This window comes from Chamaea fasciata, unplaced genomic scaffold (assembly GCF_029207755.1).
Source record: "Chamaea fasciata isolate MVZ Bird 193981 ecotype frontalis unplaced genomic scaffold, bChaFas1.0.hap1 SCAF_11, whole genome shotgun sequence".
In the NCBI taxonomy this organism is placed as follows: domain Eukaryota; kingdom Metazoa; phylum Chordata; class Aves; order Passeriformes; family Sylviidae; genus Chamaea; species Chamaea fasciata.
This window is the reverse complement of record NW_027094096.1, coordinates 10,417,625-10,445,248: the sequence shown is the minus strand read 5'-3', so window position 1 is coordinate 10,445,248 and position 27,624 is coordinate 10,417,625. Positions and strand designations below refer to the sequence as shown.

General features: G+C 40.3%; 2 long non-coding RNA genes across 6 annotated transcripts in view; one reads left to right on the top strand and one right to left on the bottom strand.

Moving 5' to 3' along the window:
* Nucleotides 1-27,624, top strand: part of LOC136295009 (uncharacterized) — a 174,931-nt gene that overhangs the window by 143,010 nt on the left and 4,297 nt on the right. For 3 of the 5 annotated variants that reach the window (XR_010722582.1, XR_010722583.1, XR_010722579.1), the window contains 2 exons: nucleotides 20,090-20,207; nucleotides 26,648-27,491. This is a non-coding gene — a long non-coding RNA (uncharacterized lncRNA). Of the gene's footprint in view, nucleotides 1-20,089; nucleotides 20,208-21,240; nucleotides 23,060-26,647; nucleotides 27,492-27,624 lie in introns of those variants that run through there. The other 2 variants (XR_010722580.1, XR_010722581.1) reach the window with 2 other exon arrangements.
* Nucleotides 17,804-27,624, bottom strand: part of LOC136295010 (uncharacterized) — a 91,960-nt gene continuing 82,139 nt past the window's right edge. The window contains exon 6 of the long non-coding RNA XR_010722584.1: nucleotides 17,804-17,887. This is a non-coding gene — a long non-coding RNA (uncharacterized lncRNA). The remainder of the gene's footprint in view (nucleotides 17,888-27,624) is intronic.

The following is a 27,624-nucleotide window of genomic DNA, read 5'->3' as shown; positions in this document are numbered from 1 at the left end:
TTTTTATTGAGGCAAAAAATGTTTTGTCCTATTTGGAAATTAGCTCTGTGAATTGACTGACACATTGCTGGAAGAATAAATAGTAAAATACAGCATTGCTTGTCTATATCTGACAATGTGGATTTTTTGTGAAAAATTGAAGTACTGGATAGCACCCAAATGTAAAATCTTGTGCTGGCTAAAAACTGTAGCGTTCTTAAAATCAGCTTCATCGGATTTTGGCTGTAGGCTGAAAGGGCTAGAAGTTCAGTCTCATTCCAACAATCACTTGGTGAGATTTCAACTGCTCACCTTTCTAGTGAAACCATCCTGTTCGATTAGGGCTTGATTATCTTTTCAAATCAGTTTTATGTGAGGAAAATACCACTGATTTCATCCAGTGGTTCACCCAGGGGAGTGTCCTGATTCTCCTCCTTTTCCTGCTCCCACAGGTAGGGTTTATGCGAGCAGCTTTTAGAAGGGCCCATGGTGAGAGTCCCTGCAGTGTGTAATTCCCAGGCCTGGAGGATTTTGTCAGTAGGTCCTGCTTTCCCTAAATACCTGTTGCACAGTGTCATTCTGGGAGCAAAATGTCGATGGCTGATCCCTCTGCTGCCCTTCCTGCCCTGCTCCACATGGCCCTGCCATGCCAGGGGCCTGTGACTGTGCCAGGCAGCACCAGACCCTCCCTGCAGAGCTGTCACTGCATCACTGCTGTCCTGCCTTCTCATTCAGGGGCTCGTTCATTTGCATTCTGGCTGAAATGTCCTGAGCAATGTCTTTGGGAACATGGGGCTGGGAGTGGTCGTGGCTTTTCACCTGAGGTTTGTTTTCTGGGGTGTGTCTCCTCTGTGGCTAAAGATGCAATGGCAGCTATGGGGATGGAGCAGAGCTGCACTAAACTGTCTGGGGGCGTATTCCAGGACGCACAGGGATCACTGGGATTCTGCGAACGTGGGACTCTGTTAGACCCTCAGCTAGGGCTCTTGCACCTTGTCAGCTTCTGTACTGTCACAGGTACAATGTGATATGTGCCTGTGTTGGCTGGATGTGCTCGTGTTTCTGGGAGAACTACAGCACCTCAGCCCATCAGAACTCCCACCTGGAGATGCAGGCGCTCAGACCAGAAAGATGAGTGCTCATGTGAGCAGGGCAGCACCCAGTCCTTTTGGATAGGCTGCTGGTTACCAAAATCCCACTGTCAAGAAGGCTAAATGAGATTTTAAGACAGGTTAGATCCAATTAATTTTATTTGGGAGTAATGCAATGCTGCCTTTTGGTAGCAGCAGTCAGTTTCATGTAACTGTTTGGGAGCGATAGGCTTGTACTGATGGTAGGTGTCGTCAGTTCCAGAGGCACTTGGACTACATCCTTGAAGTTGCTGAGAAAGTCTCAGATCCAAACACATCCCACAAAGGAAGTTCTTGAAGACTAGGATGTGAATTCTCCAGTTCTGGCCTATTGCAATCAAATTTTGTAATAAATCCAGAGCAGGAGTTGCTATATATTTTTTCAGATTCTGCCCAGACTGTATGCTTAGACTTGAAGCGTGTCACTTTTCTAAATGGGAAGTCTACGATTCCACAATTTTTGGCTGGGTAAGCCACCTCCCAGCTCTGTGCAACAGGATGGTGGGCTCTCTTTGGTGTGTTGATATGCACATATGGTACATAGACAGTTGGTGAATTCTAAAGGAATGACCTTCCGGACTGACATTCTTCTATATTTTCATGTTTTTGTCATGCTGTGGTGGGTTTGTTCATTCTTCTTTCATCTCCTCTGAGTGAAAAACTCTGCAGTCTTCCAGACAGCGTCTCTCTCTCTCTCTCTCTCTCTCTCTCTCTCTCTCTCTTTCTCTCTCTCTCTCTCTCACTCAGACCATCTGTTCCCAGATTACAGATTTCTCTGCATGAGTACCAGGTAACAGACGTGACTTCGCCCAATAACTACAGCAAAAAAGGCTTTCACACACTCTCCACAATCTGTGAACATATGATCAGTCTAGGATAACATGTCGTGCCAAACACACACCAGAGACATTTATATGCAGTAACAGAATGAACCCTGAAATCAGGTACTTGGCAGCCCCAAACCTGACGTTTCCTCTGCGTGTTTTGAAAAGAGGCCTCTGTGCCCACAAGAAAGTCTGTGTTCTTGCCCTGGTGCCTTTTACTCAGAGGTGGAAGAATAAAATCCTTCTCTCAGGTTTTGCCTAAAGGGAAGCTGGTAATATCTCACTGTCCCATGTCGGTCCTTGAGGCTGGTGTGGGAATGAGGTCTCTGTTCTCTACTGGCAGCTCCATAATGAGCATTTGCCAAATAATGGGAGAGATCAGAAAGGATATTTTATCCATCTTTTATCATCTTCACTGGATTCTTGCTCATTTTGGGAGTAGGATATAGAGACAGGCTCCTATCCTATACATAAGTGTGTGTATGTAATAAATCTTCAATCGTATATTTGAGCTCTTTTATCCTCTCTCCCATTATCACGTGAGTCCTCAAAGGAACCCTTATCAGACTGGATATTAAAGCAGGATTTTTTTTAACTCGAGGAAGCTGCTGCTCACTTACTCAATGGCCATTGAGCACTTGCCTGAACCCTGTGCTGCTCTTTGTAAAGTTTATTTGCTGTGATGGTTGAAAAGTTAGGGAGCTGACTTAAAGCTGAGGAACCATGTGTGGGTACCGAAGATAGATAAAGTACAAAGCAATGGTTTGTTGAGCTATCACGTGATCTGTGGGCCAAGTTTAGTCTTTATCTCTGCTGCAGGGTATGTACTGCAACAGATTCCAACAAACTGGTAATATATTTATTTTTTGATAAGTAGATGTGTATGTTAAGTGTCTCCTGCTAGTCTTGTCTACTCCAGTGACTTGAAAGAAAAAAAGGATCTTAGACAAATTAGTTCCCAAGAGAAACTGGTACATATGCTGGAAGGGAATTTGCTAGTAAATATTCCTTTTAAGCATTTTATAATGTTTTACAATATTATTTATTATCCCTTTTATTTCTGATGAGAAAAATAATTGGTCATCTGCTAAAACAGCACTAGGTGAAAAAATACTTTTAGCAACTCAAGACCTGAGTGCAAAGATTTTTCCCAAAAGTGAGATAACTTCAACAGATTTTATCAATGTGCACTAGTAACCACAGAAAACTCTAAAATAATGTTCAGAGAGTTGGGATGCACATTAAATATTAATTTATTATTAACCTGCCTCATATGACCCTGCCTGAGTCTTGTTTCCCAGGGGCCAACATCCACTGTCATGGTTACAACATGAAAAACAAGAGTGGTAGAACAGTATTTTGACAAGTCTCAGTTGGAAAAATGCTTCCTTCTAAACATGGTGTAAACACAGGGCACAGAGATGCTGTGGGTGTCTGATGGAGTTTGATCCAGGACAAAAGACAGTCAGTGAGCGTGTACAGTTTGCATTCTGTGTGTGAGCTATTGCTGTATGCTTACCTGGGACCCCACACTTGCTGCTCTGTGTTTAACTGAGGGGCGTGCTGCTGATGGCATGAGCATGCCTGTCTTCTGAGTGTCTACAAATGAATATAGTCATTTGACAGACATCATCATTTGCTGTGCTGCTTTGTGTCTCAAATACAAAAATCTAGTGCGGCATTGTTGGTGTAAAGACTTCATTTTATATTCCGTAGTAGAGATGACTTCTACTGAATGGTGCTTAAGTTACCAGTAAACTCCCATTTAAAATCCAGCCTTGGTCTGATGCTTGAGAGACACTTGCCTCACTGAAACAATTTCTCTTCTGTATTTGCCCTGTTTGCTGAGCAGTTGTTTTTGTGCTAACAGCTCCTGTTGGGTCCTAAAGAGGATTTCATACACGTAGGAGATGCAGTAGGGTGATTAAGTGGAGGTTGACCTCACATTTCCTCATGCTGTTATAATATTTTAGCCAGTCAGTACCACTTTGACTTCTGAGAAATTGGGGAAGGTTCTTAGAGCTGGGCAGAGGCCCTGGGCTGTGTGATGATGTGTGTGCATAGGGTGTGCAGGGCTGAACCTGGGACACGGTAGTGTGCTCTCTCCCTGGGGTACACCAAAGGAAGGGCTTTCTCCACTTCCCTCTCTTCAAAGGAGGCATCATTTGCCCAGGGAGTTTGCAGTTGTTTCTAGAGCCTGGGGTAAAAGTGCAGTGTGTTTCTGGTTAACAGCACAGGAAAACTTGTATATTCAAGCTTTTGGCCGAGGCAATTCTCTTGTGCAATCAGAGCAGCAAACAGTTGCTGAGCACAAAGACACACTCAAATATTTGAGAGTGAAATGTAGTTATAGACTAATACAAAAGAGAAGATTTTCACTGTAAACAAATCATTCATTGCTATTCTTTCCTGGAAGATTAGCTCTCAATTTGGAAGAAATCCCCATTTATCCAAGGCACCCTCCTGTCTCTGCTTTGGAGAAAACAGGAAAAGCAGTTACTTAACCCATGGAATGGTAATCTCTTTGTCAGAAGAATTGCTATGTTCTGAAAATCAAACTGATCTTGGTGTGATTACCTCTGTGAAGAGATTTATGTTTTCAGTATTAGGCATAAGGTGTTAAATCAGTGTTGACTCAGGCTTCTGCCTTTTCTCTCTAATTTCCCACAACTTAATTCTTTACTTTGGGCAACTGCTTCTGAAACTTGGAACTAAATCTTCATTTTAATGTTCTTTTTTTTGCTTCTTTCACTGCTTCATCCACATCTTTCTGCTTTAATGCTACAATAGTGTGTGGGAGGATTAGTTACACTGATGAAAAAAATTAAAAAAAAGAGCAAGAGTGAATTAATCTACAAGCCAGACACCTTCATTAAGCACAGTAGGGAGAATAATATATATAATTAGCAAGACTTCTGCTTACTGTATGCTCTAATGTAATATATTAGCCATCTCATTATTTTAAAATATTAATTGCCTTGAAATTGGTAGCTACTGTTGTTAATAGCCAATTAGGGCTACTCTTAAAAGGGAGCTATTTACTGATAATTAAATCTTAGAAAATTGGGGTACTTAGCCACATTTGCTTTCATACTTTTTGTTTATTCCTTTTCAGAATCTATAATCTATGTTACTCCCTTAAAACAGAAGGGCAAAGAGAGACAAACCCATGTTATATAAAAGGTATTTACATTGGTGGAAAAAAGTGCAAAAGACCTTTTATTTTTCTCTTTTTTGTTAATATGAGTGTCCAAATACTCAGTAAAACACGTGGTGCACTGGAAGCCCATCTGTTTACTGCTCTCTGCAGTGCTCTTTGTGTTGTACCTGTGCTCCACAGCAACATGATTGATACGAGCACAGCCTCTGCCTTATTCCTGGAAGTATTTTTCTCATTTAATGTTAATGTTCTCAGAACAGAGATCACATTCCTGTTCACCAAGCTCCAGTCCTGCAAAATCTATTCTCCTGATTCACTTAACTTTTGCATCCATTTGCTTCTGTTTTGTTATAAATAGTTATTCATTATAAGATAATAATAAATATGTTATATATTATGTTCTTACATACAGCTTATTGCATGGTAGGTGGGGGGAAGGGCTAGAAAAAGCTAATTTTTTTTTTTTTGCATTTACTTCTACATAGAGAAAGGGATAGACAGAGATGCCCAACTGTGACTGAAAGCTCTGGCAGCTATGAAGGCTGTAGATAGTTTTGTCTTCTGCTGTCATAGCCGGACATTTACAGAACCTACAGAGAGGACAGTGGCAAATATTCTTTGAATAACAGAAATATGGCTTGTTCTGTCATTTTTCCCTTGCTGGTGTGCTTGTCCTGAGCAGCAGGATGTGACATCTCCCTGAAACAAGGACAGGATGGACACAGGAAATTCAGCACTTCCCCAGCACTCCATGTCAGTGGGATCCTAATTTAATATCTCCTGTCTATAACTAGTCTGGCTGAGATTTCTGAGGAAACTTAGAGAATTAGGGGTTGCTAATGAGCTTCTAACCCTCTTTAGGCCTTTTTCAGCCCTCTCACTCTCATTTCCACTGGCAGTCACTGTCACAGTCAGCAGTGCTCTCAGGGTCCCCAGTGAGCAGATCAGATTCAGAAGAAACCCATCAGCAGCTGGTACTTCAATGGCTCAGTCTTGCCTTGGTTGAAATAAGCCCGATCTGTTAAACAAGCAGAGATGCTTCCACTTACCTTTAGCCTGATTATGATCTATTGACTGTTACCTGATTATGATTAAAATGAAAAGGAAAACTCTTCATACCAGGGCAAACTTTGATGGAACATGAACCATGCTTTACAAATCTATCAGAGGCCTTTGAAGAGGTCAGTAAGAAAGTGAGTAAGGGTGAGCTCCTTGTTATACTTGTATTTCTGAAAGGCTCTTCATGAAGTCCTGTGCCAAAGACTTTTAAGGGAAACCAAGAAAATATGTTATGGATCTCAATAATAGAGTTCTGCATAACCTGTGCTGGGGTTCTGTCCTGGTGTAAACACACCATAAACTTCTGGGACAAGAAGGTGAACAGAGAGGTGTGACAATTTGAGGACGATAGGAAATTAGCTATTCAGGGTAGTGAATATGAAGGCCACCTACCAGGAAGCACAGAAGTATCTCAGGAGACTGTGTGGGCAAATGAAATTTAATATGCACAAATCTAAACTGATGCATGTGGGAAAAAGTTATCCTAAATTCACATACAAAATAATAGACTCTGATCTGACACTCATGACTCAGGATCACAATCCTGGGATTATAATAGTTTGTTCCATGAAAACATTGTATCAATGCTGCAAGGCAGCCAAAATGTTAACCAAGTGTTAAATGAGGAAAAACTAGAGAGCAGCTCTATGAAACAGTGTTCATCCACGTGCTGAAGAATGTACATATTTCCAGTCCTTTCATGTCAAATGGAATGTAGTACAATTGGGACATGCTCACAGAAGTCCAAGCACAGTGGAATTCCACAGTAAGGATGGTCTGTGCATGCCTGGGCTGTTCAGTTTAAACCTGTGGCAGACCTACAAACTGATGAGCACAATGGGTAAAGCTGGTCTTTGCTGTCTTTTCTAATGCAAAAGAACCATCGAAGGAAGGTTGTAGGAACCAAGTTCAAAGGAAACCAAATAAAGTTTGGTTTCTTCATGCAGCAGACAGTAGATGTATAACTTTTCCAAAGGATGTGGGGGCTGTTTTAACTTTACAGGGATTCGAGGAGAGACTGCACAACCCTCTAGATGAGAAATTAAGAGCTATTACATTGCAGAAACTGAAACCACTCAGAAAATCCCTGCAGCTAAAAATAGTTGTTCTGTGGCACAACCTGTGGGAACTGCCACACATACATGCCCTCTTCCTGCTTTTCCCAGCTCAGCTCCTCGGAAACCCTGCTGGAGACAAGCCCTGGGCTCAGTGGGCATTTGATGTGGTCCACTGTGGCTCTCAATATTCTACCAACACTGGTCTTGTGCCTCTGTGGTGTCCAGAGAGGTTTGGGCTGTGTGTGAATGGTTGGGGTAGTGAGACACTTTTCTTTCTTTCTTTCTTTCCCATTATTGTGTGCTGTGATAGATATCTGTTTAGCCAGCAGAGGATCACCTGGTCCTTAACTGACCAAACTTGCCTTGCCAGAAAAAGCACAATTTTAAACTATGCTCTAAAATTGAGACACCTCTTCTGGACTGGGCAAAGCTGCAGCGAGTAGCTGTAACAGTTGACAGACCTGTGAAACCCAGAGTCTTCTTACATACCCCAGAACAAATAAAAAAGTCTTTCTTATTGCCCATGATGAAAAGCTATCAGAAACTGTGATAGTATTTTCTTCATTGTGAATTTATTTCTTGTTTTTCATAGATAGAAATGAAAATTTCCAAAACTTACCCTGTTGAAGAAAAAAAACCCCAAACAACAAAAAATAATTAAACTATATGAAATAAAGAAAAGCAATTTAACTGACGGCACTCCAGTTGCAAAATGTCTGTCTTGAGGGAAGACATATCTGCCATGATACAAATTATATTATTAGAGGGGGTGTTCTTTAAGAAAAGACAGAGGGAACATCTATTAGGTTCTGATTGTCATTGTGTTAGGAAAATTACAGCTTACTGAGATATTTTATTAAAAAGAATTCTGCCACTTGAAACATTGATTTCTTGTCTAGCTTAAGGTTGTTCAGCTTGTGAGACAGAAGAGATGACTATAATCCTTTGTTCTGACCCTATGAATAAAATGGGCCATAGTAATTCACAAAATTATTCAAGCCACAAGCTGAAGTGTGGCTTTTGGAAAAGTGCCCAGTCCTGAAAAGTAAAGAGTATCTCAAAATACCAATAAAATAATGCCTGGACAATATTTGACACCTATATTTGAGGCATCAAGGAGAGGCTAAAAGGTCTTGAAGAGGCCCAGTCTATTGTTCTTGTGGTTTTGGTTTTTCTTTTTTAATGGTGGTGTCAGCTGGCTGTAGTGGATGCCTCTAAATTGTTACCATAGAAGAAAAGTGCAGGGAGCATTACAAACATTTTCCCCAAGTTTTTTTACCCCACCCCTCCCCTCCCCCAGTATTTCCTGGAGTTGCCTGGGGCCTTGGATTTTACCCTTTCTTTGAAATGTACTTATTTCCTTTTTTTAAGTGCAGACACTCACTGGAGAACGAACCTCACACAATGAATCCCAAACCTGAAATCAGTTGTAGGGAAAGCTGAGACTCCCACGAAGTTCACTCCTGTGCTTAATTCAGAAGTCAAGAATGGATTTGACTAACTTAATAAAGAAGTTAAGGAAACTGAAATAGCACAGAGCTCTTATGAAACACTTAAACAAAGGTTTACAAACTTTCTCCAGAGATAGAACTGAGGCAGCCACTGTAATCTTACAGGAGTTTGTTGATGAAGTGACTCAAGGGATAAAACTGTAGAAACAAATTACAAACTCCTTCCACCCATACCCAAATATCCATGGGAAAAGGTGCAATAGTAATTACAGTTCCCTCTTTCTTGTTATGGTATTTATAGGGGAAGAAATCATAAAACAGAAAAGTAAAGTTGAATTTGGATATTAGTCTCCTTTAGGAAAATAAATCCTGTAGCTGTTGTTATACTACCTCACAGGACAAATATCCATGCAAATAAAGGGAAACCATCTTAAATATCTTTGCTGTACTCTGAACTTTGTCCTTTTGAGCAACAGGTAAAGATTTTTCTAGAGTTTGATCCTGTAATGGTCCATCTCCTGCCTTTTAGGCTTCTAAACCTCAGTATGGCATTTAGGCTTGCTTTCTCTCTTTCTTTCTCTGCCCTAGCACCCACTCCAACTCACTTTGCAACACCTGCTGGGAAACAGGGGTATTATTATGTGAACAAAGTACTTGGAGAAAGATCGAGTTCAAACTGAAAAACCCCTGCATTTCCCAAGCTACCTGTATCAATGAAACCAGACATTTTTTACAGAACTAGGACAGTGGAAACCACAAAACATTTCAGCTCCAGCCCACAAACACACAGCTCAATGCAAGTCCTCAAGTGAATACAACTTACTCTCTTTGACTTTTGCGCATTGGAAAACCTAGTCTTAAATACCAAGATGAATAACCTTTGCTACCATCTTCACTGATAAAAAACCACACGCACCATTTTTATGTTCTCGTAGGAGGCAGAAACACTATTTGAGGAATCTACCTGGCTATAATTAGAAAAGACTGCTGGTGTCCAAGGTGGAGATAACAAGTAGAATAATGACATGTTCTGTTGTGCTGAACTGAGGTAATGTGACAAGAACTTCAACCATGACGGAGTGACAAAGCTCCTTTTAATGTTTATTGTTAATCAGGGTACAGCCCTATCCAGAAATGGCTTACTCCCATTTTGCATTGAAACGTGGAGGAACTCTAATATAAGGAGCACTAATTCTTTTTAGAATTCTCATTACTAATGTTCCTAATGTTTCCAGTTACTGAAATTTTTGTTTTGTGCCTGCAGCTTGTTGTAGTCGGTATAAATTGTTCAGAGCTTCTTGGTTCAAAGTGAGAGTAAGCAATATCTTAACAGCAGTCATCATCCCTGTGCACCCTGAAAATGAGTGAAGCAAAGCACCCCAACTGGAGAAAGATCTCTCTGTGCTGAATCTCCCACAGATCTGATCTCTTACCTGAGTGTTCCTGGTGTGGGTGGGTTCCTGCAGGAGCTCACTGATGAGGATCAGGGTGGTGCTGTGTGTCACTGCTCTGCTTCCCTGTGTGGCACAGACGTGGAATGGCTGGTTGGACCATGACTGTCAAACACGGCCCGTTCCTTCCACCTGAACCCCCACAGCACCAAACCTTGCGAGATGTCTCTTTCTGGTGGATTTGTGACATGCAGAAATGAACAGTGCAGTGGCAGAGGATTGTTATGCAGCTCCTTCAGTTTTACCTTAGCAATACAAGTTCTCTGAAGGGCCATGTGAATTACGTGAGGATGGATCTTTTAGGATATTGTGGATATCAGGTAAGTTAACCCTGATTTATGCTGAAACAAGTGATTTCTCTTCTTCAGAGTGTGCTGAGCTTGAATTTAATTTGCAGCGAGGCAAAAGTCTTCAGTAAGCCAGTCTTTCCTAGAAGAGAATATGTCTTAGCTTTTGAGTTTTTGTCACAAAACTGAATTTTACGAATGATTACAGGGTGGGAAATGCTGTTTTTAAATATTCAGCACTTACCATCTTTCAATTAAGAACTGACAGAGCTCTCACCTACATGTTTCTTAATCAATCCAAAATCAGTCTTGTTTTGCTTTGTATTTCCAAAGACATTTAGAGAGGGAAATCAAATGAGATTTGTGCATGTTATACATCTAGAAACATCCTCACACAGAGAAATGTAAGTCCTTCAGCTCACCCAAAAGTAAGAAGAACCTTTCTGGAGCCCTGATGCAGTGCTGTTTGCTGTCTGGTGGGTTCATTGAGGATGTGGTCCTAGGCATGGCCCTGTTACACCTCTGTCATTGTCAGCAGAAATTACAGATGAGCAGGCAGCTGTGTGTAGGGACTGGTGGTGCTTGTGAGTCAGACTTGAGGAATCAAGCACTGCATTTTTTTGCAGCAGGCTTCTACGTTTTGTTGGTAAGGAATGGTACAACTTGCTGTAAATATTGTCCACCCACAGGTCTCTGGGTAGCTGAATATTTTCGTGGGTTTTACATGTATTGTCACCTCATCCTGTGGCAGCTGTTGCTGCAGTGAGAGGCTGTGAGGCCATTCCTGGGGTTGGAGGGATGAACCTCTGCACAGGCTGCATCATCCAAGAGAAGGATGTACTATATGCTTCCAAAGGCACACCTTCTTTTCCTGATACTTTAGACTGGTTAAGCTCAGGTCTAAGTGTGCTATTTATTACCTAAAATTATATTCTAAGTGCTTTTAAGCCTGTTACCAGGCTTAAAATTAAAAATGATCTTGGCACCTGGTGCATTATTGCAATGTTTTTGTCTGTGAACAAAGCAAGGAGATTTCAAGTTAGCATCAAAGACGTGTGATTTTGAGATAACAAACAGTTTTTTCATGGTTCTGCTGATGCAATGGATCACATTTAGCCTGTGGAAAGATTAATATAGATATCATGTGACATCTTTGTGACCACTACTAAAGCACAGTGCTCTGTTGTGTCGTCCCTCACCCATTTGTCAACCATACCTAATTGATTAGGCTACTGTAACATTTTTATTCTGCACATGAAGTTCCCTCCTCAGCAATCTCTCCCTCCCAAAATGTACATTCATCATTAATTACAAAATCAATGGGAGAGATGGTCTGGACATATACAATTGATAGCTTCCCTCTTCAGATTAGCATAACCTCCCAATTCATTACATGGAGTGAATAATACGGTTGCTGCCACCATGAAAACGGGCAGGTCACCTGCTGTAAATTTCTTAACAAAACGTGGTGTCATGAGCCTTTTCATTTGCTGAGTGTTTACCGTGTGTTTGGAGGAGTCCATCTTCTTTCTGAGCCTCTCTCTTGGCAAAGAAACAATCGTAAATTTAGACAAATAAATGCTTAAATGTTGAAAGACTGAGAAGTTCCATCTGAAAGCTTCTGTGCTTAAAGTGAATCCTGCAGAGTGCTGACACTGCAGCTGTGAATAAGATATTAAAAAAAGATGAAAGGATCAAAAAATTTGGTCTCTTTAAACCCAGTGATGTTTCTTGCATGAGAAAGGTGATGGGAATTTAGGCCACAGTGTGCATAGTTTCCTGTGTTTTAACATATTAAAACATTGAAATCTCCCAGATCTTTTTTTTTTTTTTTCCTCTCTGTACTATATTCGGATTAGAGTTTTCCATTCCCCTTTTCTCAAAGAAAATACGCTTTCAGTCACATTTTCCAAAATAGCCTCTATGGTCTTTTAGTAGCTACCCACTTATAACTTTACAAGTCAGGTCCATTATCAAATAGATGCAACATTTCCTGTAAGAGTCAGAAATGTAACTGACATTAAATAAGGATTCCTTTAATAGAAGGATAGAAGACTGACGCTTTTTTTTTTTTTTTTTTTTTTTTTTTTTTAAGATGACAGTTGAGGTTCAGATTTTGAGATTGTTCTCCATGTTGTACCTTACTCCAGTAGCTTCACTGAAATTAATTGGACACCTTGGGGAATAAGGAGGTGGACAACAGGGCCGTCCTGTCACTGCCAGGACACTGGAATCTTTATGCTGGAATAAAACTTATCACAAGATATGCATATATATGAAGCATGTATATCTTAAATTCTAAGATAGGAAAGATAATTTAGCCATTTAAATAAAGGGAATTTATGCTTGCAATTCCCATAAACATTAACAAATTTATTGGAGTTTTAGGGGGAGTAAAACATCATTCCAAATTAATTAACTGCAAGAGAGCCATTCACCTCAGCAGGATGTGGACCAGGTTTCAAGTGATTTAGTGACTTTAATGGACTTTATTCTAGGGATTATAAAATCATGCCTTGTAATGTTTAAATTGGGGTTATAAAACAAAAGGTAGGAACTGAACTGAAGCGTTATTAGAAAGTTGTCATCTGTAATAAATAAATTAGGTACAATACCTGAAGCACGGCTAACATTAGTATTTACAACAAAATTTAAACCAGACTATGAATAAGAGTATTGATAATTGTCTTCCTTGTTATTAAAGGGTTATGTAATTATCTATGTGTTAGAGGTCAATGGGATATACAGATGGTTACGGGCATGCATTAAACCAGACATGTCTTTTTCTAGTTTGGTATGAACAGAAATTTATGATCTGTTTTTATTAGCACTTCTGCATTGTCCCTTGAACTAATTTTGCAAAACTCCAAATGCGATTGCCATACGCAGTTTTTATTTAGATCTCAGTGAGGAAAATTACTGCAATCTCTTGCTCTTCAGATGTACATTCTGAGTCAGATATTCCTTTCCTGAAAACTTTCCAATAGGATCCACTGGTGAAAATCCCATTGCAAAATCAAAGTCTTTCTCTATTGAAATTGTGATGTCTTTCAGCCCACAAAATAAGGGCAGAGTGCATGTAATGATTGAAGCCATACTTCTAATGGTACTTCCCTGTCAAATATCTATTTCTATTATTTGTTTCAGTATTATTTCTCATGTTCCAAATCATGGGGCTTTCCTGTATTTGTCAGCTCCTCAGTCATCTGGCAGGCTTTCCTAGCCGTTGTTTTCCAGTAACCACAATTCCAAGATATTACCAAAATCCTTGCCAGAACCCCTTTGTCTCACTTCAAATAATTCTTGCCCAGCCTCCTGGGGAGCTCTGCAAACCTCAGCAGCTGTGTGTGGCACCTTTCCTGCCTCACCCACACTGGATATCCTGCTGTCCCTGCAGCGGCACATGGAAAAGGGAAAGACAGATGTACTCCATTTGATTATTTCTACATGAATGAGGTTTTCTTAGCTAAATAGAGGCCCTTTTCATGTGAAAAATCCCTTGCAAACTATTGGCTTGTGTAACTACATTTATGAAGTTTTCTAAAAGCATGTTACTGACTTGTTTGTGATGCATTGTTACTACATTTTATTACATAAATATGTACTTAGGAGCCTTTATAAAATGCAGATTATTGACCCAGTCCTATAAATATTTACTCAAAGTTTTAAAACTCCAATTATTTGAGCTGATTGTATGGCTATTCATTCTTTAAAAAAGGAAAAGCCCTGTAGTATATCTATATTGGGAATTAAAACAAAAAATAGTTTAGAGTTACCTCAAAAAGCTGTTAATAGTACTTTTGGAATAATTTCAAATTTCGCACATTGTGTGTTTCTCTTCTAGTATAATGGCTTTCAAAATTTTCTGCTTAAAATACAAATTTCTCTTTTTTTTTTTTAATAATAGGAAGAAAAAAAATTAAATATGTTTCAGTTCTATAACTTGTTTCCTAAGTTTCAGCCCAGAGCAAAATTTTTATGGTTGAGTTACAAACCTCTGAAAATAGGGGTTTACAATGGAAACACTGGCAGCACTGGCAGAGCAGTGTAATATACACTAGAAATAGAAAGCAAGATTAGAGATGACATTTAGGACATGAGGCCTTCTCCAGGCTGTGGGAAAAATAACTGTGTTCTATTTTTTTCCACAGCCTGAAAAAGGCCTCCTGGTCTAAGTGTCATCTCTAATCTTATTTCCCATTCGTACCGTGCATTTAACTAACTCCTTTTTTAATTATTATTGACAGCAATTTGTTGCAGTTTTAAGTACCAGCCCACGTCCAAATCCCAGCTTCCCTGGCTAGCACATGTCAGGGTGGTGGGGAGGGTACCAAGGAGTACTTTGCTGATGTTTGTGTCCCAGAGAAGCCCAGTCCCACGGCTGTCGGTGCTGCGGGAAGCAGCCCTGCTGCTCCGGGTCAGGCAGCGCAGAGCTCCTCACCCCTGTGCCAGCAGGGCATTGCACTGGGCACACGTGAAAACTGCATTTTCTAAGGGCACAGGAAAGCCTGACAGTCAAATACACTTACCCTGCAGGGTCTGGAGTGGTAACCAGAGCAGGCAGGTACTCGGGTGCACTGATTTCCACACCACTTCTGGAGCAGGCCACATTTCCCACCACTATTTAGCCTTGATCCAGACTCCTGAAAGCTCCAAAGTGAGAATGTCCTGAACAATAAGAAATAATTTGGTGAGATGTGACTCCAGACTAGGCTTCCTTCACCACGGAGCCGTGGTGCTAATATCTACCAGTGTGGCCCCCATGAAAGCAGGGACTTGGTACTGTCTCCAAAAGGTAGCTAAGCTCAAGGGGGTAAGTTTTAGATTTCTCCATGTTAAACCCTTTTTCCATGCTTAGGCATCCCCCGACTCAGCTGCTCCAGTTTCGCTGCATTAAATGATAATTCCCTGTATACATTTATGGCCTTTTAATGCCTACTGTGCCACAGCATTGCTTTGCAGTGATCTTGCAATCTCCATTCTCAGTGTGGGGTAAAAAGGAGCAATAAGGAAAGAAAATGCCACTGCAGAACAAATGCAATGGTAATTACTTCTTGCTCCCACCAGAAAAAAGCCAGTAGGAGGGTCCATATCCTGAGGGTGATCAGTCAGACAGAATGCATCTATGTGGCTTGAATGGTCAAGGGAGAAACTTATTCTACATTTGAACTGCATTTTCAGTACTCATCAGATCAATTCTTTTTATTGCTGTACTCACAGCAGACAAAGATACTGGCAGCTACTGCCCATTCTCCGAGAAATGTATCCTGCAAAGTCAATAATAGAGGCAAATTTATTGCTGAAGCAATTGCCTAGTGAAGGTGCTTCATTCCAGCACTGTGAAAGCTGGTATTAATGTAGGGATAAACACGACCTGTTCTGTGTGTACATGTAAGTAGGTGTATAATTTTGTTTGTAAGCACAGTGTCTTCTTGGCAGGTACTCTGCAGCCAGCAATTGCCAGCTGCTAAATGTTCAAAGAAACACGATGTGAATTGTTCTCCTCATTGGGAGAGGGGCCAGGAAAATGCATTTAATATAATCAGTGGATTCAATTCTGACAGCAGAGACGTAGAAAAATTTGCTTACCTGTGAACATCTTTTGGATTTTAATTTTCAGAAAAAGCAGTTAATAAGAACTATTCTCTCTTGCACAAATGATATATCATACAGCCAGAAAAATTGAAATATGAATTATTTTGTAAAGTTGAGCTTTCACATTTGTTTTTCCACAAGATTTTGACATTGTTATTGGCACAATACTTCATTCTACTTTGTGTTGTTTATAGATCCAGGAAAATGTCATACACTTTCTTTAATCCTTACAAAATATAAACACTCTTTTAAAAATGTTCTTTTCTGTGGTTAGATCTCTGACTAAACAGTACTTTTTGCATAAGCCAAATGCATGATGTAGTCGTTTGTCAAAAAGTAGCATGAAGATTTGAAGTGCCATTAATTACTGAAGCTGCTGTAAAAGGCTGGTAACCACAGTACTTGTGCACAGGCAACCACTGGGACACAGAGTGTTCTTCCAAAAGCACCTTGGTCATATAGGGCTGTGAGTGTGGCACATGAAGAAGGGGTGGAAACCAAAGCCTGCACTTCAGGCTAGCTGTGCTAATCCCTGAACATGGAGTGCTGTTCCTGTCAGAACACTGTGTTACACCAGCCACTCTGTCTCACTTGTGACAGCTCCTAATCATTTTTTTGGCCAGAAGAGCCAGACCAGAAGTTTCTGAGACAAGATATTCTACCCACAGAGGCTGCAAGGGGTTAACCTGAAAGAACTGTGTTACAACAGTGCAGTGGAGTGAGTTGGCACTGCTGATAATCTCATCTGAGCCAGCCCAGTGTGAACCAGCATAACTCTGGTTTAAATGATGACATGAGTTTCCATGCAAAACCCAATTTAACTAAGCACACAGTATTGCACCTTCTGTTAGCCTGGCACAGCCCTGTGTCCAGGTGATTCTATCCCACCCAACCTGAAACAAAAATTGGGGTCTGCTGTTTTGCAGAGGGAAGGAATATATTTACAAAACAAAGCTTATGGCTGGCAGGCATGGATCTGCAGCTTTCAAGACCACACCAACCATGCAAGTCCTTGACCCAGAAAAAAACCCTTACGTTCTGTTTCTAGGGACAGTAAGTGACCTTGGAAGGACTGCGTCAGTGGATAATATCAAGTCAACACTAGGTCTTTTCTTCTGTATGCTCTTGAAAAATTTTGTGTGATGATTCTGAACATACATGGTACTACTCTTCCCCCTCATTATCAGAGAGCATATTAACTCTGAGCTGAACATGCATAGGAAAAGAGAACATGGCAAAATTTTCCTAGGTTCAGCACTAGCTCTGATTTTCCAACACACAAAAATTTAAAATTCATTGTTGGGAAATTAAGCAAAGCAAACCAGCCTCCTGGCACAATTTGCTGAAGCAAAAGTTCTGAGCTTCACACAACTCAGGGTCCAGCTTATCCAATTCCAGGAAAACTTCATGGCTTCATGCTGCATTTCTTCCTCTGAAAGTCAGTCTTGCTATTTCCTGGTGGTTTATTTCCTTCTTGTGCACCATAGAGATGTGACAGTGAAAGCTTAGTTGCAGTGTGCGTGCACAGCATGGGAGTTATCTCCTCCCAACAGGAGGTCCTGTTCTTCATCACTTTGTTCATAGGAAGCATTAGGAAGAACATTAAAATGTTAAATTGTGAAGATTTACAGCAACATTTTTCTATGATAACCTTATATTTATGTTAATTGGAAGCTGCTTGTAGTATCATGCTGGTCTCTTAGTACTACTACTCATAATCCATTTCCATCTTACAGCTTGGGAAGCATATTGGCTGGAGTTGACTGAACAGATTTTAATAGGTGATGAAAATGTCTTCCTGTAGACTCACCTTGGTTGCTTCCCCTCCTTGATGAATCTTTTCCTTGAAGTCACTTCGGGAAGCAGCACTACTGGGAAGCAGCAGGAATCCTCCTGCAAGAGATGAGGGTTCATGTCAGGATGACACTGCTGAGGATTCACAGTGCATCAACACAGGTCACACTGTCCTTTTCTTTATTGTGTGGTCCTTTTGGATCAGGCTTCAAAGCTGACCATCAGCTCTCATTTCTACATGCCCTGACTCAACTCTGAAGTTCCTGAGTGGCTGGAGTTGGCTGCTCACTCCTGTACTTCACTCTCACTTTCTGTGCCCTACACATGCTCTGCTCCACTCTGGAACAGAGATTTGAATCACAGTTTCCCAGATGCCAGAGAGTCCCTCAGCCACTACTAAATAGGTTTGCAGTACTCCTTTGTCTGGTTCAGGGCCTGTTTTGCTATTCAGACCAGGCTGAAATGCCCTGGCAGGCAGAGAGCCTGGCTCAGTCCAGGACTGCCGGTTACCAGGTGCTCTGGGCGCTCAGCTGGTGAGCATGTTCTTGCTCTGACTGAGAACAAGCTGCCAGTCATTCTGAAATCCTCTCCCATTGCATCAGATGTGTTACTCTGTGGGAAAGTTCACATCTGAGAAGTGTCTCAGAAAAAATACTGATGTGCCTAAAGCCCTTCTCCATTCACTCCATTTCTTTCTGCTCTCTTTAGTAACCTTTTCTGGAAATTGAATCCTCTGTACACGTTCTTGGGGAAACCTGCCTTTGACAAAGACATTTAATGATCCAGAGTTTCTGATGCTGACACTAACTCAGGTTTTGCAAGTGTTGCTGATAAGCTGTCTTATCTTCTCTTGGTGCTGCTCATTGCAAACAGGACAGGTTTTCTCTTAGATTTTAAGAAAGTACCTCTCTGATTTGCAAGTTAAACTATTAATAAAACTAAAAGCTTGATACATAGTATCTTACAAAACCCCTTAACTATATCATGATTTTGTAATACTTTTATCAGAAATAAGTTATAAATTCTTACATTGAAACTGCTGTTTCACAGACAGAATATTGCCGAAAAAAGACACTGCTAACTTATGTTAGTGGGTAATGCCAATTCTTGCAGTCTGGTCCTAATCTTCCTTTGAACATTTGTTAGGGAAAATATGTAAAATTGATTAATTTTTGAAGTATAATAATAGCAGCAATATTATACTGTAGTGAAGGTTATTTTGCATAACTTTAAAACATTTGCAGAAGGCTCAACATTTGGTGCCTTAATAGAGAAGTATCTTCCCAGTAACAGTTAGTGGTTTGTGGTGCCTGCTGCAGTAGCTGCCACAGCCTGGAGGGTCTCAGTCCATGTTTGCCATGCACAGGGCACCATGCAGTGCCCCCACCTCGGCTGAGGTCAGTCTCAGGGTGTTGGCTAAACAGCTCGGAGCTCAGCTGTGACAAGTGGACAAGCAGGGTGACAGGGTCCGTGCTAATGTCTGCGGGAATTTGCATAGGGGGAGCAGGGCAATGGTGAGAGCACAGAATAAATCAAAGTGTGAAAGCAACTGCAGTCAAATGTCACACCCAAACACTCAGGGGCCTGGCATGCTGTTTGGAGCTAGGTTGGGTTACCTGTCAGTGTGGCATTTTCTTTCTGTTGCTGGAGAATAATATTATCTGAGGATAAACCCTAAGGAGCATGGATGGTTGTTATACAGACCTGACCTTCTAAACTCTTGTCAAAGCAAATTATCCATTGATGTAAATTGGATTATTCCTGTGTAAAAGATCTGTTATATTATCCAATTCTTCCATTATTGAAGTTATCTGTTGAATACAGTTTTGTTGCTTTGTGTGTGTGTGTGCATGTCTATACTTCTATAATTAAATAACGTTATCCGTGGCACAAACTCTGTCATAGGCTAACAGTTCTGCACACTGCACTGTACATAATGTCTGTACATTATGTAGGACTGTAGGATATAAATTCTCACTTCATAAGAAATTAGAAATATTATTTCTGCACTTTCTAAACAAAGAGATATGAACCCTCATTTGGCCTTGGAATTTTCTTTGTTTGCCCAGAGTCCAACACCTGTCTAAAGTCTAATGCTTCCTTTTATAAAAGCATAGACATTGAGGACTTTTGGTTGTGGAGCAAGAAGAGTTTAAACTGTAAACAAGAGTAAAACAGATTAAAATTTAGAATCAAGCCTTACTTTGTTTTTACCTATTGTAAATTACTTTATGTGTTTTGATGCAAATCTCTCAGTATTTCTTGAAATACTCATTGTTTAAATGCAAATCATTTTTTCAGCTGCTGTTTCTGTTATCAGACAAGCCTCTACACCCTGTGAATCTCTCATGAACAGAGGCCTTACCCCACTTACTGTCTCAGGAAACAGCCCTGCTGGCTTCAGAAACATCAAAATAAGGTAAGCTGCCCTCAGATGGGAATTTTGCAGCCAAGAAATTGACTCAATTGCTTAACTTTACCATGTACCTCACTATGTCACTGTGCAATTCGGTTAGAAAACACTTCTCACTTCCTTTTTTCTACTTAGAACTGAAGCCAAACCCTTGGAAATCCCTTTTATCTAGGAAAAAATTAAGAGAAAATATTGAATCCTCACCCTCCTTCAGTTTTCAGGGGAAAAATTTACAATTTTTACATAAAAGCCATGCAGTTCAGCTCTGAGCCTGGCAACTTTCAGTGGTTGTGTAGTAGTTGGGCATTATTTAGACCTTCTCATTTACAGTCTACTCAACTATTTTTAATTTGAGGATACCTTTTCCCCAGGAAAACATGAAATGTTGGAGTAGAAACTATCCCTGTCTTGGAGTTTGAAGCCCTGGGCCACATACCCACCCTTATTTTTTAAACCATGCTGGCATTACTGGACCAGGTAGTGGCAGACTGGTTGTACAGAAACATGGTTTTTGAAATCTAGATTCCTTCCAATTAAAAACACTCCATGAATTCTCTGAAAGGAAAAAAAATCTTAGCATGGCTGATTTCTATTATAGCTGTCACTGTCACACTATGGAATCACCTAGCTGAACCATTTTTTATGAATAGCATTTAGTTTGAATTCTGGTACTTTTAACTGAGTGTTTCTTCATTATTTTACCAGAGATAGATTGCAATAAATCTGACTACAGTGTTTCTGACCCAGATTTTTTTAAAAAACAGAACCAATGTGATGACCTGCAGATGTTTTGCTTATTTTTGCTCCATTTACTCCAGAATTCTCCTCTGGTAGGAACGTACTTCTTCACTAAAGGCTGAAAAACAATGGTGTTAGTCCTAGGTTCTCACACTCAAAAGCTATGAGGAAAAAAAAATGGAACCATTTTCACAAATAACAGACCAGCCCAGAGCTCTTCCTAGAAAACAATGCAAGGAGATTTTCTACAGCTGTCCATGCAGAAAACAGACGATTCAAGTGGTTTAATATTTTTTCACAGAAACATTCTTGCTGCTGCTATAATGGAATATTCATCACTGCCCTTTATCTGAGGAAGCTAATCCACAGAAATCGTTTGGAGCTAATTTTCTGGAGTTCCACCTGAATCTCACTATGTGTCCATGTGACTCAGAGTGTTACAGACAATAACTTGTCTAGTGACACGAGAGGAGAGCTCTATATGTCAAAATGAACAGGCCTGACATCATAAATTTTGATCCAAGAGTGCCAGTGAAGCACAGTGGAAGATAATCCTGACATTCATTTTGGAAGCTGTAATTTAATTCAGTCATAAATGAGCTTGGTACAAGTATTAATTTGAACTCACTTTTATTTCTCATCTGCTGGCTAAAGCTTGCAAACAATAGGGGAAAAGTCTTGCTATACTGCTACAAATAAGTAAACAATCTTTTCTGCCAGGAAGACTCCAGTGTAAATGCAGAGTCAGGGAATAATTTTTTGACTAATTTATCCTGCATATGGATACTTGGAAACTACAGATGCTACATAACGAACTCTATCTACAAATATTTCCCAAAGGACAAGAGAATTTCAATTGCACCAAGTTTATAATAAATCATTGCCATGGAGTGCTGCTAGCTCACATTAGAGAAGCACTGTGGACAGGGTGAGGTGTGAGTGAGCAGTCTGGCTCAGTGTTAGGAGCACAATTCCCACCTGAGGTCAAAGCAAGGCAAGGTCAGAAGTTGGGAAGAGGATATAGAAGAGAATGAAAACCTCAATCTATCAGAAAGCAGCTGCTGGAGCTTCTCTGTAATTATTTCCCTGCCCTCCCTTCTCCCTTCCTCCCCCAGTGCTTTCTCCCTCTGTGCTTTGACCTGGGGCTGTTTTCCTCCTCTTCCATTATTCTGTGGATACCACCAACCCCATATCCCGGAGACAGCAGGAGTGCAAGGAAAACAAGGCTGCAAAATGAACTCTGTATTTACACTGGTTTCCAGCTCCTTCTATGAACAGGCATATGGTGTTAATCTAAACTGTCCAACACATTAGTGGGAGGGAAGTAGCACCCAGAGGATTATTACAACATTTTACCTGGCAGATGCCACCATATTTATTGATATGAAAATTTCCTCCCTCCATATCAGCCACTGAAACCTCCCTCTGTGAAATTCTCCTTATTTTAGGCATAGCTCTGTTAAAATATTTTGTTAAACTCCTTAAGTTTTACTGTGTCTAGAATGTACATTCATTATTCAGGAAAGGTTATCGCTAAAGTCAATAGAATTTTAAAGTAATGAATGATCTGTTTGTTGTAGTTGGCTGGTTGAACACATTGCATTTTTATGAGTAATTTCTGTGGGCTATATATATATGTGTCCGTATGTGTGCATAGGTATATATACGTATGTAGAAGTATAGATATGTAGATTTGTATATTTGTGTATAATTTATCTTCAAACCTGTGATTTTATATCAAATATTCCTGAAGGTAACAGTAAAATCAATAAACAGTGGTACATAAAAATGCTAAAAAGGAGGGCCAAAGTAAAGTATCATTGAATTAACTTTCAGATAATCCTGAAATATGTAATAGTGTCAAGCCAAATCTGGAAAGCATTTATAAACTAATGCAGATTATATTTGAAAAAAATTTAAAAATCTAAGTTTCTTTATTTTTCTTTTAAAAAGAATATTTTGAAATAGATTTTCTACAGTTTTTTATCAAATAACCAAAACCAATATACATATGAAAAAAACAGGTCAAAGACAATTTTAAAGGCATCTTTTAAAAGGGTAAACACTTTCAGTTCGGTTTTACTTTCACAGAGAAAAACTATATTCCATCAAGCCCCGTGTTTTCAAATATTTTGTGGTTCTGACTTAATTCCAGAAAGGGGAAAAACTTCAAAGTTAAGGAACAAGCCTCCAATACAACAAAGTTGGGTAAAATTAAGGATGGTAACCTGTTGTGATAGACAGTAGGGAGGGAGTGATCTCTGACCCTGGATTTCCTTCCTTTTGCTCAAATCACAACAAACCTCAAACAGAGATGAATTTCTTTTGCTATTGCAATAATATGTCTTTTTATTTTGGAAGCAAAAAAAGTCTAGAATATCTGCATATGTTTATTGGTAATAAAACATTTCATACCTCTAAGATAGCTACAAAACCTGACTCCCCTTTCCCAAGGAACTTTCCTGGGTAACTTTCCTGGGTTCTTTGTGTCTACAGTGCCTTGCAAACATCCTTTTCTTCCCTTTGGCCAGCATGGGAGTGTGATCATAATATCCAGTGACACATAGTACAGTTTTTCTTCCTCTAATAGGACTGGTATCTGAGAAAAGTCAAGGCTCACACATGGAAACATCATTGATAAATCCATTGTTAGAGCTTGAGAAACTGGGCAATGTTTTGGGCTCAAAGCCAATCACCTTTAATGCAATTTTCTATAGCAAGGCAAGTCAGTGGACATGCAGACAAGATGGAGGGAGGGGTGTGGAAACCACACATGTTGCTACATCTTATAGGCTAAAAATTTTCTATCTCCATCTGTTCCTTAAAGGGAAAGTTGGATTTTGTGACCATATTTTTTCCACAAAAAAGTATCTGCTTTCTGTAGAAAATTAGAGCTATTCATCAGACAGCCAAACACCTGCAAGCCAAATGTTTCTGGCTGAAAGTATTGATCCTTTTCAGGAGGATGAGAGTTTGGTGCTTCATTTCCATGTTCTTTGTGAGGGGCTCACAAGGGCCACATTTTCAGTGTCTTGTGTGGCTGAGCTCGAGTGGGGACAGGAGCACACATGACAGTGGTGCTGCCATGCAACAGAATTTGGGTGTGAGCTGATATCCCACTCACTCCTGCAAGACTAGGATCTGCCTGCAAGCAAGCCAGGGCAGTGGGGATGCTCAAGGACCTTGGGCTGGAAAAAGCTCCAGGATCAGGTTAAGCAGACACAGATTCTGATACAGCACTGCAGAGAACAGTCATATCTTCAAGTACATAAACCTACCATTTGCATGGTTAATGCTTTTTACTGTGAGTTTTCAGATGGAACCTTTGTTATTTTACTGTTATAAAAACAAATCTTTTCAGATTTTCCAATTAAAAACAGATCAATAAGCTCAAATAGTTCTTGGAAAGTAATGGGTCTCACTCTGCTCCATTAAACTCAGAGACATTAATTGGGCAGTAGATTATCTAGAACAGAAGCTTGGTAATGCTTGAATTTAAATTAGATATAAGAAAGAAGTTTTATTACAACACAGGTGGTTAAACACTGGCACGGATTGGCCAGAGAGGTGTCCCATCCCTGGAAACACTCAGTGTCAGGTTGGACGGGACTCTGAGCAGCCTGGTTGTTGGAGAGGTCTCTTTGTGTTGCAGGGGGTTGGAATAGATGGCCCTTAAAGGTCCCTTTCAGCCCAAATCACTCTCTGAATCTATAGATATTTGTTAATGGTGCTAACAACTATTTATTTTTTCAGAATTGCTTTTTAGTTTTGGTCAAATTGAGTTTTGAAATACAGCTGGCAAAATAAAAAATAATCAAGAAAAGTATAATTCTTTTTCAACCCAAAATATTTAGTTTTGCTTCAAAAGAATGGCTTCATTTTTGGTTTCGGGCTGTTTCATGTGTTTAAAAGCTTTTTCTCTTTCCTTTTAAAATTTAGAGCACTTTAGAAATGGACAGATTAAAAGCTTGTTTTGAAAGTTTTTGGAAGTGTTTTGGCAGTTCTGAAATGAACTACTCCATTTTGAAAATACTAAAATGAAGTGCTTAGACATTTTAATTTTTTTTTCTGCATTGTTTCATCTGGGACTATTTGCTAAATTCCATTCAAATTCATGAAGAGTCTCACTAACCCTGCAATTCATTTGTGTGGTGTATTTATTATTTGTCAGACAGCAGTCATTCATTAAACTCTGCATCAGTTCAACCTTAAATAATGGGAGAGAATTCTCCCATTCGAATTCTCCCATAGAGAGCTACCATTCTCACTCCCCTTGTAATTACTGCCCTAAGGGACACTCAGCTGTGCAGAGCCACATTTACCCCTCTGAGAGAAGAGGTGGCAAGACAGACCTCAGCCCCCTAAGCTGGTGTTGCTCCCTCTTCTCCACCCAAGAGAGTACTCCTCCTGGAGTACCCATATCACCCTTACAGCTCACATCAGGGTTTCTGTAGCCTCTTGCTAAGCTCTGTCTTTCTGGCTCTGGTTGCTCCTGCCATCAAAGGAAGACTCTTTGCTGTTCATGCCACTATATGTGGTCACTGCACTTCTCATGCTTTACCACCTTCTTTCTCACCTTTTTACCATTAGTGAAGATTGGCCTGTTTTATACTCCAACTGGTTGAAATGTTTCTAAAAGCCATTCACCTGCAGCAGCAGTCAACAGCTGGCATGCTAACATTTTTGTCTTTTCTGGCTGCTCAGCTTCACCAGGGCTATTCACAGCTTGCACTTTGCTAAGGTCGTTGGTATCACCCTTACACATTTCCTGTATTACATGAGGATCAGGTTCCAGTAGTTAACAAGTCAAAAAATATTCCTGGGGGAGGAGAGGAACTAGGTAGATAAGTGCGTTCCACATGTGCACTTTATTTTGGGAATTGCTGCCTTCATCTATGTGAGAAATAATTGTGATCAAACATAGGTCTGAAACCTGGCGCTCCAGATCCCACAGAAATGCCTTTGTACTCTGAATGTTCCGGTCCAGCAAGGCCAGAGTGTGATGGGATGTCAACTGCTGGCCACTGCTCAGTGCCTGGATCTATAAATAGTCTCTGGGTCAAACTTTGCACTACTGTAATTGGGAATAGCTCCAGTAAAATCAGTATCTCCACATTTATTCTCTTGAAATTTAAAGCCAGGTTTGGCCCACTATGTGGCCAGAGTCCAACTGGAAACTAGGGCCAACCCGAGTTATGGGAGAGGAGATGAGAACTAGCTCTCCTGCAGTTAGTTAGCCTCAATCCTCACGTGTCTCCCAGATATAACTGTTCTGACCTCAGTGGAATTGATCCTAATTTATGCCACTGTAACTGAGATAGCAGCGTGCATTGTTTGAATTCTGTTGGGTGCGCCTTCTTCCAGATGGAAACTATTTGCAAACTATAACGGCTTCTTTCCTAATGTCGAGGCTTGCCATATCTGAAATTTTTGGTGGGGCAGGGGTGTGGAGAAAAGGATATAATGCCAACTTTGTGCTTAGTGCTACCTAGTGACATTAAATTCTGCAGTGTTCTATTAAATTATCAGTGCCTAATTAGGGGATTAGAAGACTCCTCTCCTCTCATCCTAATTACAGAATGTGTTCCAAGATCACCCAAAAGAAGGGAGGAGGTAGCTCTAGGAAACTCAGAATGGCAATGTGGTGATTCTGTGCCTTTTTTTCTTATATGGGCGTTCCTGCTAATTTATTTTTCTTGCATCTGCAGCTTCTGTTTTTTCCAGCTTTACATATTACATTGCTGAAGCATTTGATGAATGGGATGCTGTGCAGCTGAAAGATCACACGTCTCAAATGGCTCACTTGGTGTTCTCAGACTGAACTGACTGGCAGAGTTGCAGCTCTCTGACAAGGGGAATGGCTGCTTTTCTCTCAGAAGAGCACTGTAACTCTTAAATTCAACATAAAGGCAAGATATTATACACACATATATGAGTGTGGCTGTCTATATACATATGTATGTGTGTGTGGTTATATGTGTTTTTGGAGTGAAAAGCCACTCTGTCTTCCCATAATTGCACTGGAAATGTTCAGTTTGTCAGCCTTTTTTCCCTGTTAGCAATGAAGTTTGGCCAGGAGTCCTAGCATGCCATAAGAAATCAAGCCGTGACCACATTAAGCATGAATGGCAGAGCAAGGTTAGAGCCTGTAACACTATGCTGGGGTGACCTGTTGCAGAGTTAGAGGCTGAGGTGTGAGGCTGGGTCAGATAACTATTTGCAAGTGAAGCACAAAATGAAGCTCAAAGCTGCTTTGACTATTTACTCTTTCAAGAGGTATTCAGTGAGTATTTTTTATTTTGAAAGCATATTTAGAAAACTTCAGCTGCAGGGCTTGTAGCCAACCTTCAGAAATCAAACCAGAATATTTCTTAATTTTACCTACAAGTATACTCATGGCACATTCCTACTTATTCTACTTTTCAATGATTTGAAAAGCTTTTCTATAACCTCATGTAAAAAGTGACTGCTGAGAAGCATCTGACAAAGATGGAGATGTTCAGCTGCAGTGAAATAAAGCACGAGATCACTCAACCAGTAAGAGGAGGAGGTTGGGGGATCTTTCCTGTGACCAGCTCTAGTGCTGTTCTGCTGACCAGGAAGTTAGATATTCTCTTATAGAAGAAAAAAGAGAGGTGCCAGGCAATTATTTGCACCACCTATGAACTTTCTGCCCTAAATCTGT